Genomic DNA, 8,134 nt, shown 5'->3' on the forward strand with positions numbered 1-8,134 from the left:
TGCACTTCCGGCAGTCCTGCGGAAGTTTGTAGTGCTGCTCCCCAGCGCCGGGACTGCGTCGACGTTGCCCTGGGTTTCCCAATTCTGTCTCACCGGTCCCTCTACCGCTTCAAGCCGGGTGTAACACCCCCTCCTCCCCCGCCCCGAACGTGACTTCTTGTTGCTGTGCCCCGGGACCGGGCAAGGGCTGGGCGGTGACAGTGCCTCCTCGACCACCAGCACTGGTGTTCACGGACTTTGTGGGGGGTGTTGAAGCCTGCGCCGGGTAGGGCGGTGAGCGGTTCAGCCGGAGCAGCCCCGGAGAGGAGGCTCAGGCAGCCAGGACTAGAATGCCCGAGGGAACGGTCGGGAGGAAGAGTTGGCCATCTCGCCTCTCCTGAAACGCGAACCCCTGGATCGGGAGTTCCAGTGACCTCAGGCAGCAAGCGTGCTGGGATGGGAAGAAAAATGAAGCGGGCTGGGGGGGGACCGCCCCTCTCGCTCTTTACTTCTTCATTTTAGCTTCTTATGATGGAAACTTTCAACGCTATACAAAGGTAGAGAAAGTAGTTTAACACGTGTCCATCAAACACCTAAAACAGTTACCCATAGCGAGTCTCTTCACCTATTTCCCTATCTAGTTACTTCCTTCCCCAATCCCATAAGGGCCCTTAAAAGGGTAATTACAAAGCCATTATCACACCTAAATGTTAACCATTATCCTTTATTATCATCAAATAGCCAGTGTTGAGAGTCTTCCGTCTGTCTCATACTGTTTTTATTTTTAATCGGTTTGTGTGAATCGTGATTCAAACTGATGAGGGAGCAGAAGGCAAACTGAGGACAAAGCAGAAGCTGACACCCCACAACGCCCCCCCCCCCCCCCCCCCCCCCCCCCCCCCCCCCCCCCCGCCCCATGAGATACATGTGACATTCCTCAGGCACTCCTGGCTGCCCTAAAGGAAAAACAAATCATTTATAGAGATTACAATCCTGCGAGACACGAGTCTCCCTCAGTTTATAAATGTCTTAGCAATCTACAAGAACAAAGCATTTCTATCAATAACCTGGCTTCCAGAAGGAAATGTAGATACAATTAATTGTCCTTATAATCTGCAGCCCATCGACAAGATACTTGAGGCGGGCAAAGTGTAATGTTCCTCTGGGAAGCTCCCAACTATCTTACTGTTAATGCCTTACTAGAAGGAAAAACAAATTTAGCTTGACAATGGCAAGGCTGTGGTATCCTGTGAGTCTTCTTTAACATACAAAAATCCTTTCGAAACCTCCCTTTTCCATACCTCCCCCAATTCCAAAGTATGTAATGAGCCACACCTCACAAACTCCCGGCAGCTTTTTCTGCCCACGGGTCCTGTCCCCGTGCTTTAATAAAACCACCTTTTTGCACCAGAGAGGTCTCAAGTATTCTTTCTTGGCCATGGGCTCCGGACTTCACCTATATTCCAAAAACCCCATCAAAACTAGGAATGCACAATGCATTTGGTATACAGACTTACATTTTATCTTTTTTTTTTAAACTAGAATCTTATTTAAAAATTTTAAATCCAGTATAGTTAGCATGCAATGTTATATTAGTTTCAGGTGTACAGTAGAGTGAGTCAGTAATTCCTTACCTTACTCAGTCCTCATCAAGAAAATTGAACTCTTGGGGCGCCTGGGTGGCTCAGTCTGTTAAGCGTCTGCCTTCGGCTCAGGTCATGATCCCAGGGTCCTGGGATCGAGCCCCGCATCGGGCTCCCTGCTCAGTGGGAAGCCTGCTTCTCCCTCTCCCACTCCCCTTGCTTGTGTTCCCTCTCTCGCTGTCTCTTTCTCTGTCAAATTAATAAAATCTTAAAAAAAAAAAAAAAGAAAATTGTACTCTTAATCCCCTTCACCTATTTCACCAACCTCCCACCCACCAGTTTGTTCTTTGTAGTCAAGTCAGCCTTTTGATTTGGCTTTTCTTTCTTCTTTTTTTTTTTTTTCCCTTTGTTTTGTTTCTTAAATTTCATGGCAGTGAGATCACATGGTATTTGTCCTTCTCTGATTGACCTATCCCACTCAGCGTTATACTGTCCAAATCCATCCATGTTGTTGCAAATGGCAAGATTTCATTCTTTTTTATGGTTGAGTAGTATTCCATTGTATATATTATATACACTGCATCTTCTTAATTCATCAGTAGGTGGACACTTGGGCAGCTTCCATATTTTGGCTATTGTAAATAGTGCTGCAATGAGCATAAGGGTTAAATATCCTAATCTATAGTTTCCTCCCACTTTTTTTTTTTTCACCTCTTTGAAATTTATCGAAGTCTGGTCATGCATCCTGTGGAATTTCTCATATTTGGGATTTTGGCATTTGCATTCTTGGGGTGTCTTTTTGTCACTAGAAGTTCCTGTAAATTTAGAGGTGGAGAGTAATTAGATTTTGCACTGGCACACAAGAATACTTCATAAGTGAACATTATGTATTTCCAGTAACAGTCACTGCCTAGCTGTGTTTCATTAGGAGTTTGCAAGATGGTGACATTCTGGTATTGGTATCCCTTCTGCCTGTGTGGGAACGGTTCCAGAAAGACAAACTTTCCCCTATCATTTGTTTGGCATCCATACAGGACAGGCAAGTTAAATGCTTAATTATTGCCTTTATTTATGAGCTTTCAGAATAATGGGAGACGAGCTTGGAATATCTTGGAATGAAATCTTGCCATTTGCAACAACATGGATGGATTTGGACAGTATAATGCTGAGTGGGATAGGTCAATCAGAGAAGGACAAATACCATGTGATTTCAGTCATGTGAAATTTAAGAAACAAAACAAAGAAAAAAAAGAAAAGCCAAATCAAAAGGCTGACTTGACTACAGAAAAAAAACTGGGGGGGGGGGGGGGGGGGTGTTGGTGAAATAGGTGAAGGGGATTAAGAGTACAATTATCCTGATGAGGACTGAGTAAGGTAAGGAATTCTGTCTTCTGGTTTAATGTCATTCTTCAGAGGTGACCAATTAGGTATGTTTCTTTCTTTCTATTATCATTTGAACTCAAAGACTTTAACATATTTGATGGATTTTAATCCATTACAGTTTTTAAAATTAATAATCATTCCATCTTTGGCCAGTGCAAGCCTCTTTAAGTTCACCCTGAGTCTTTTTGGTGCAAGCCCTGTGATCATTGATCACTTACTTGATTTCAGATAAGACAAGCTATTCCAAGCTCATCTCCCATAATACTTGGATCCCTAGAATCACATATTTTTTTCAAGAAACCCTAGTCCATCCCAGTGGGAAATGGCATTTGGAGCACACAACTGGGACTCTAGGAGTGCTCGTTGCCACCAGGTTGGTTATCACGCTTGTCTTCAGAGGACAAAAGCTAGGAAAAAATTTTTTAATGTAAAAATACCTCAGGAGTTCACACTGATACTTCAAATTCAAATTTAGGGCTAGGTGGTTATTAACTTCTTTATATTTGTACCTCTTTTTCTCTTGTATTAAACATCTTGGATCCTGGGTGCCTGGGTGGCTCAGTTGGTTAAGTGACTGCCTTCAGCTCAGGTCATGATCCCGGAGTCCCGGGATCGAGTCCCACATCGGGCTCCCTGCTCGGCGGGGAGTCTGCTTCTCCCTCTAACCCTACCCCCTCTTGCGCTCTCTCTCTCTCTCAAATAAATAAATAAAAATCTTTAAAAAAAAAAAAAAATCTTGGATCCTGACAAAACCAGAGAAGGAGACAAACCATAAGAGACTCTTAATCATAGGAAACAAACTGAGAGTTGCTGGAAGGGAAGAGGGTGGAGGGATGGGGTAACTGGGTGATGGACATTAAGGAGGGCATGTGTTGTAATGAGCACTGGGTATTGTGTAAGACTGATGAATCATAGGCCTGTGCCTCTGAAACCAATAAAACATTATATGTTAATTAATTTAATTTAAATAAAAATGTTTAATAAAAATAAAAATCTTGGATCCTGATTATCTTAACACAATTATTAACTTTATTATTTATATATAATTGTGTCAGAATAACAATGCCATTATTACTAACAGTATGATTATCGAAAACAGTCTAACATTCTTTTGTAGTTCTTTCTGTTGTGTCGGGATATATGTCATTTAGGATATTACTCTGCTTTAAAGTAAATTAAAATAATTTGTTTCTGTGGGGTTAAGACTCTAACAATATATACTGGTTCATTTGTTTCATTTTGCTTTTGCTCTTTAGGGTTAAGTTTTTCAGGTTTTTTTTTCTTTTTTAAGATTTTATTTTTAAGCAATCTCTACACCCCATGTGGGGCTCGAACCCACAACTCTGAGATTGCATGATCCACTGATTGAGCCAGCCAGGTGCCCCAAATTTTTCAGGTTTTCATGTAATTTTGTTTTATGATTATGTAAAACATTTATATGGTTCCAAAGTCAAGTCTACAAAACAAAGTACATTCAGAGAAGTCTGGCTTCTCTCCCTGTCCCCACCAACCTGTTACCTTCCTCTCCCTACTGGTAACCATTTATTTAAAATCTGAGTAAATTTCAATGAACAGTAGTATCCTGTACCTACTGTTCTGCATTTTGGCTTTTTTCACTTAACAGTGTGCTGGAGACCTCTCATTAGCAGTGTCTAGGAATATTCCTTATTCCTTTTTGCAGCGGTATACTCCTCTTCTGTGTGAATGTACCATAGTGTATTCAACTAGTCTGCAATTACTGGACATGTGGGTTGTTTCCCATCTTTTGCTATTAAAAATAGTGCTACAGGGCGCCTTGTGGCTCAGTCAGTTAAGCGTCTGCCTTTGGCTCAGGTCATGATCTTGGAGTCCTGGGTCGAGTCCTGCATTGGGCTCCCTGCTCCGCGGGGAGTCTGCTTTTCCTTCTGACCCTCCCCCCTCAAGTGTTCTCTCTCAAATAAGTAAATAAATAAATCTTTAAAAAATAGTGCTACAATGAGGGGCGCCTGGGTGGCTCAGTCGTTGAGCGTCTGTCTGCCTTCGGCTCAGGTCATGATCTCAGGGTCCTGGAATCGAGCCAAGCATCAGGCTCCCTGCTCCACGGGAAGGCTGCTTCTCTCTCTCCCACTCCCCCTGCTTGTGTTCCCTCTCTCGCTGTGTCTCTCTCTGTCAAATAAATAAATAAATAAAATCTTAAACAAAAAATAGTGCTACAATGAATAGTTTTTGTGCAGGTCTCTGCATAGTTTTGCCAGTTTAATTTTGAGACAGATTCCTACAAATTGTCTGGTCAGTGGGCATTTGTTTTGTTATAAAGATTTTATTTAAAGAGAGACAGCACACACACAAGCAGTGGGGAGGACAGAGGGAGAGGGAGAAGTAGACTCCCCACTGAGCAGGGAGCCTGACATGGGGCTCCATCCCAGGACCCTGAGATCATGACCTGAGCCAAAGGCAGATGCTTAACTGACTGAGCCACCCAGGTGCCCCTTCAGTGGGCATTTGTAATTCGTTTTTGCTGTGTGTTGCCTAGTTCCCTTCCATAGGTTGCACCATCTTGCATTCCCACTGGTGATGTTTCCTCACAGCCTCGTAAACAAATATTTTGTTAAATATTTGGAATTTTGCCAATCTGAGAAGAAATGGCATCTCAATGTGGTTTCCTTTTGCATCTTTGTGGGTGAAGTCAAGCATCTTTTCATATATTTAAGCACCGTTTTCACTTGTCTGTGACTTGCTTCTTTTCCTAGTTGGTGGTCTCTTCCCTCTGGTTTTAGAAGTGCTATTATGTTAACCCATTGTGACATAAGTTGCAGATATATTTTTTAAAAGATTATTTATTTATTTTGGAGAGAGAGAGCACCAATGGGAGGGGCAGAGGGAGAGGGAGAGACAGTCTCAAGCAGATTCTCTGCTGAGCGCAGAGGCTGGCATGGGGCTCAATTCTACCACCCTGAGATCACGACCTGAGCTGAAACCAAGAGTCAGACGCTCAACTGACTGTGCCACCCAGGTGCTCCAAGCTGCAGATATTTTTAATGCACCAATTTATCAATTGTTTAAGATTAAAAAATTATAAAATAAGCCCTGTATAATCCTTTTTGATGCAACTGTACAAGTTGTAATAAGCAATTTGATAACAGAGAAATAGTTACAAAGAATAGACTTAGAGCATCTGGGTGGCTCAGTTGGTTAAGTGTCTGCCTTTGGCTCTGGTCATGATCCAGGGTTCTGGGATCAAGCCCCATGTTGGGCTCTCTGCTCGGCAGGGAGTCTACTTCTCCCTCTCCCTCTGTCCCTCCCCCATCCTTTTTTTAAAGATTTATTTATTTATTTGAGAGAGAGAGAGAGCACACATGCACACAAGTCAGGGAGGGGCAGAGGGAAAGAATATCCAGGTAGACTTCCACTAATCGTGGAGCCGGGCATGGGGCTTGATTCCATGACCCATGAGATCACGACCTGAGCTGAAACCAAGAGTCAGTCACTCAACCGACTGAGCCACCCACGTGCCCCACATTTTTCTAATGCTTAATGATACTGAGTGTCATTTCTTGTGCTTATTTGCCATATATTCTTTGGTAAAGTGTCCATTCATATCTTAAGCCAGTTTTTATTGGGTCATTTGTCTTCTAATTAAGTTGTAGGACTTCTTTGTAGGGTGGGCTACAGGTTATTTGTTGGATATATGTTTTGCAAATATTTTCTCCCAGATAGTGCTGTGCCTTTTCATATTATTTCATTTTGGGGAACAAAAGTTTAAAATTTTGATGAAGTCCTATTCACTGATTTCCCTCCTTGAAAGGTCATGCTCTTTTGTATCCTATTTAATAAATATTTGCCAAAGTCAAGGTCACTAAGGTTTTTACTATATTCTTCTAGAAGTTTCTACTTTGCATTTTGGTTGATGATATATATATTTTAGTCCTCCCCACTCTCCCTTTTTTTAGTTGGTTGATGATACCTTTTAATTTTTATATATGGTGTGGTGTAAGGGTTGAGGTTCATTTTGTTGGTATGGGGTTATTTAATAATAGTCCAAGTACCGTTTGTTGAAAATAAGGCCCTATTTTTAAAACAATCTTTTATACCTTAATTTTATACAAGCTATCTGTAATATGAGTTGTAAATATTTTCCCCAGTTTGTCATTTGTCTTTTTACTTTGATTATATTGTTTTTAATCAGGCAAATATTGATTTCTGTGTAGTCAAATTTATCACCGTTTTCTCTTATTGTTTCTTGATTTTGAGTGCTAGTACAATTTCCCTAACTTCCAGGTTCTACAGGAATTCATGTTTTCATCTACTACTTGTTTGGTTTTGTTTCTTTACATTTAAATGTTTTTCATTTAGAATTTATTTTGATATATGATGTGAAGAATGGCTCTATTTTTTTTTTTCCAAATGGTTATCTGATTATCCCGACACTACATACTTTGAAGTTTATCCTTTCCCCCATCGTCTTGATAAGAAGATTGGAGATGCCACCTTTTTCTTATGTCAAATTTCCATATAGGAGTGGTCTTCTCAGCTGATGTTGTAATGTGGAAAGGCTCAGAGCCTAGCCCATGGGCACAGAAGAAGACATGCAGAATAAGCCACATGGGGTACTGGGGAGCCAGGCTGCACTCATGCCTTCATGTTACTTCCAGGGAAGCCCCGTAGCCAGTGATGGCTGTCTGGATCTTGCCTGCCAAGCCCCAGGAGAATGGTCCAGCTAAGACTCTGCTCTCACAGCTGTCCTGGTATGGCCTGAATTGTTCCCAGTCATCAGGGCCCTGTTCTCCCCTCAGACTCAGGAGTTCTCTCCAAGCCATGGAGGCCTTAGGATTGGCACGTATCCTGGCCCTGCTCTACGCATACCATGCTCCAGAGTTTCCCAGCTTCACCTCATGTGGAGGGGTGGCTGTGGACATTGGGGGAAACTCTTTCTTCCCCCTCATCAGTCTTTGACCCCAGAAGTTTCAGGACCCACTTGTGGGGCATGAACTGTGGGGTTATAAGAGGGAGATCTCCCAGGACTCTACCAAGCACATGAATCTTTTGGCAGTTTGTATTAGGCCAGGTACCAGCTGTTAGAGCCGCTTGTTTGTTGTTCTTAAAGGAATTGGGGTTGTTGGTTGAAGGTAGGAATAATGTCTGGGAGTGGAAGTAAAGAGCAAGGAGAACACCTCCCAATCTCCGGTTCCAATAGTACATGGGGGAGGGAG

This window comes from Phoca vitulina, unplaced genomic scaffold (assembly GCF_004348235.1).
Source record: "Phoca vitulina isolate PV1807 unplaced genomic scaffold, GSC_HSeal_1.0 scaffold18, whole genome shotgun sequence".
Lineage (NCBI taxonomy): Eukaryota > Metazoa > Chordata > Mammalia > Carnivora > Phocidae > Phoca > Phoca vitulina.